The following is a 3,952-nucleotide window of genomic DNA, read 5'->3' as shown; positions in this document are numbered from 1 at the left end:
AGGGAGATAAGGAGGGCTTAAAGGCTGCATGCACTGCACATTGTAGCCTTTCTCTCTGTCTCACGGGACACGAGGAAATAAACACACAAAGAAAACAAGTACCCAGCTTTCTTTCGTTTCTTCTCCTGCCAGCCAGACGTTAGGTCAGGAATGGGAGACTAGAATATGACTCTACAAATTTGGATTTTGTAGAACAACTTAATAAATTTTGTGGGACATCACTGCAGGGGAGAGGAAGCTGGTACAACAGTTGCATACACTCTCTTGTCTTACTATACCTGCTGCTTTTCCTTTCCTAGAGGGAGCAAGACTTTAAATACAAAAGCTGTCAACATTTGTGAATCTTACTAGACTTCATACAACGTCTTAGAGTATTGCTTGCACTTGGGATCGCTCTGTGTCTGAGTTTCCCTCGTCCTGGATTATGATTTACTGTAGCCATTCACTTTCTTTGTTCCTTTGTATGGATTGTTGGTAGACGGAGTTTACTATGTGGAAGATATTGCTGAGAATCCAGGCAATGGCAGTGTAATTCTGCTGGCCAAATACAGTTAACTGTGTAGAAGGGCCGTGGAAATGAGGAAGAGAACGTGGATTTTTCATGAGGCAGAGCAAGACTGTATCAGTTCTCTCTTCCTTTTACTCTAGCCAACTTTAACATGTTTGCGAAGCCTTGGGATGGGAAAGTCGCTTCCCCCAAGAAGAAGGCACTGAAACGTAAGGCACCTGGCAGTTTTCCCTCTGCTGTAGCAGCTGTGAAACCACGGACTGCCTCCGACGCTGACACAATGGGACCTCCAGCCAAAAAAGCAGCTATGGTAAGGACAGGGGCTAATGCAGAAATGGATCCCTTGTAAAATTTATACCCTCCTCTAGGAGAAAAGATGGAAAACTCAAATGTTCTACAGGCCTTCTGTTTCCTTTTAAATCCAGTAGCTGCCTACAGAATTCTTGTAGTACCCTTCCATATTTATTAGATTAATGGCACTATTTACTTAGTCCTCTGTGATTCTGTGATTTCTCTGGTGTGGAGGATTTTGTCCATTAATGCTGTGTTCTTAAAAGACACAAGATCATTAGTAACCTCCAAGTGAATATTAACTTTCTTCAGGAGCACCTTGGTTTTGTATTTTGGCTAAGGCTCCGCAATGCCAGAGGAGAAGCAGCATGGAGGAAAAAGCTAGTAAGGAATCTTTTACCCATGAGTCCTAAACACTGTTTTGCTGCTTTCTAGGCTGTTCCAGCCACGCTGGAGCACGTCCCAGCCACCAGACTTGAAGAAAATCCCCAAAACAGGTGATGACCACAACTTGTTCTTTTTCTCAATCGGTGTATATCCCCAGTGAAACATAAGTTCTGTCACAGGTGGGGAAAAAAGGAGGGTTCTGAGATAATTAAAGCCCAAATCCATCAGAGGAATAAGTCACGTGAAATGACTTTCTAGCAGCTAGAAGGAATGCTTAATTAGACTTACTTTCTTTAAATGCTGCAAGTCGGTACAGCTTTCCAGTGACTTCTTGCTCTGTCTGAATACCTAAATGAGGATGAGGTGAAGTTCTTCTACTTCCTTGTGAGGTGATAAATGATGAGTAGTGTCCTCTGCCTTTTGGTCCTCAAGAATGCCACCCGAACAAACATACAAGGTGACAAGAGTGCAGGGAGAGCAGAGGGAAGTGATGGCTGCAGATCAGCTTCCTGTAGTGGGGAGCAAACTCTGCTGAGTGTGCCGTGGGAAAAATGACTAACTTAGTAAACAGATATTTGCAGATGGAGACTTCTTAACATTTTTACAGGAAAATTAAGCAAGGTGGCAAAGTGCCTCTTGCTACAAAAATTGAACCATCTCTGCTAGACTCCGGGTGCTCTGGCTTCACAGAGAAACCCCCAAACTGAAAAATGTACCTGCTAATATATTGGGCTCTAAATGTAGCCCTGGGTTAATTGAATAACAATCCCTGGGTAAGATTGAAGTGCAGGAGGGGTTGGCTACGGTTTTAAGAGCCGGTTTGCAGAAAAGGGATTTCCCGTTAAGAAATGGCATATACTGATTGTTCTCTTCCTTGCTCTGCCAAGACCTCAAGCACATCTTGGAAGCCAGGCAGAATCCGTGGAGCCAATGGAGTTCTCAAGCTCGACTTCAGCTTCTTCCCAGCTAGAAGAAGCAAGGACACGCCGGCTGAGTTCCACAGGCAACACGCCCGTATCTGTAGACGAGGATTTAGAGATGCTACTTTGGGAACTCTCAGACGGCATACTGGAAGCCGAGCTCGACTTGGACCCAGGGAAGGATGAGGATGACCTCCTCCTTGAGCTTTCCAAGATGATTGATGATTGAACTGCATAGTCCTATGGTATATTAAAAAAAAAAAAAAAAACAACAACAAAAAAAACCTCTTCTTCTTGTTGGATACCCCGAAGTGATTCTTTTTCTAACTGAGGCTTTGCAATGAGACTTAAAGCACAGTTGGATCTGGTAGAAATTGGCAGGATCTGCACTCAGTTGTCCTAAGTTTTCCTGCTGGTCAGAGTTAAGGTCTTGTGCATGGTTCCGTAACTATAGGTGGCTACCTTTGATATCAAGAGGACAAAGCACTTGTTTCTTTTGGCACAGAAAGATGTCCATCGGCACGCTGTGGTGGCTGTGAATTGACGTAGTGATGGAGCGATGCTCTGAAGGCTTAAACGGAAAGCTTCTTCCTTCCGCCCCCCCTTGGCACAGCTCGATGTTGGGCACATTGTGAAGCCTGAGTGTTCTGATTTCTCGGACAGCTGATACCCAAATCCCGGAGTTACTATGTCAACTCTTGACTTTTATTTGTGTATGCCATTGTTTTGACTGTAATCTTTTCAGATGATGAAGCTGTAGGGGCGGGAGGGAGCAAAATAATTATTCTAGCGTTGTGGACCAAACATGCTGCCAGGAGTGGTGGTGGTGGGGTCAGCCCACCCGGCCTTACTTTCAATTATCAGGGATGATAAAATGGTGTGAAAAGCAGCAGCTCTGCGATACGGCTACGCTACCCCCACTCCCTTCTCTTGTGCTGTACCAAAGTTCCCCCAAGCTTTGGTTGGTGCTTTTTGCTGGTGACAGTAGGACTCCAGGGCGAGTAGTCGGGACTCTCCTGCAGTAACTGGGTCAATTAAGGGTTGGTTTAAGTGCCTCCTGGTTATTAAAATAGCTCCCCTGAGCTGCTGGCTCTGCTGCCTGCTACAGCAAATGTTCGGGTGCCGTCAGCGTCGCACTTGGGCGTGGGCACTGACCCTGCGGAGGAGAGCTGAGACTCGCGTGTATTGTGTACCCTGCCGCCAGTGATCGTTTTCCCCTAGCAGATCTATTTTGAATCATTTCCCTAAATTTTAGAGGAACTTTAGGCTCTTTGTGCTATGATTTGTGAAGCTGTAGGGGCCCTCAGGCATTTGCTGCTGGCAGAGGAAAACCGCTTGTCGAATTTGTTGTAAATACTTTCTGTTTGGACAACAACGCCTGTGTGTGTGTGTGTGTGTGTGTGTGTGTGTGTGCACGCGTGCATGCTTTGACGACCCCCTGCGACGCCCCAGCTCCGCGAGGGAAGCTTTGAAGCGTCTCTGGGAAAACCTCTGCGGAAGAAACCGCTGCTAGTGACTTGCGGAAAAGGGACTCCACAATCAGTGAGATTGTAAAGTAGGTATGTTTATTCAGCGCTGGGCAGCACGGGAGGTCGTGGGCATGAAGATTGATGACTCTTCCTCGTCACCGCTAGTTGACCTCTTGTCTTTGCACAGACTCAGTTGCTCCTTGGCTCTTGTCCACCTGCAGGACCAGTTTCTCCCAGTTTCTTAAGACAGGCTCACTCTCTTATTAGGAGACTGACCTTGGTAAGGGGCCCAAGGCTTCTTGCTTTAGTTAATTGGCACAATGCACCATAGTTAGCAAAGACACTAAGTAGCATCCTAGTTTAACGCTGTCAGCGCT

The 3,952-nt window shown here is 46.1% G+C and overlaps 1 long non-coding RNA gene across 1 annotated transcript; it reads left to right on the top strand.

The window, feature by feature from the left end:
• The first annotated feature begins 1,731 nt into the window (after positions 1 to 1,731).
• Positions 1,732 to 2,390, top strand: LOC310891400. The gene is made up of 2 exons (XR_014577553.1): positions 1,732 to 1,959; positions 2,074 to 2,390. It is a non-coding gene; the product is annotated as an uncharacterized lncRNA (long non-coding RNA).
• The last annotated feature ends 1,562 nt before the right edge of the window (positions 2,391 to 3,952 follow it).

Source organism: Anser anser (genome assembly GCF_964211835.1).
Source record: "Anser anser genome assembly, contig: HAP1_SCAFFOLD_162, whole genome shotgun sequence".
Lineage (NCBI taxonomy): Eukaryota > Metazoa > Chordata > Aves > Anseriformes > Anatidae > Anser > Anser anser.
This window is presented reverse-complemented; position numbering and strand designations above follow the sequence as displayed.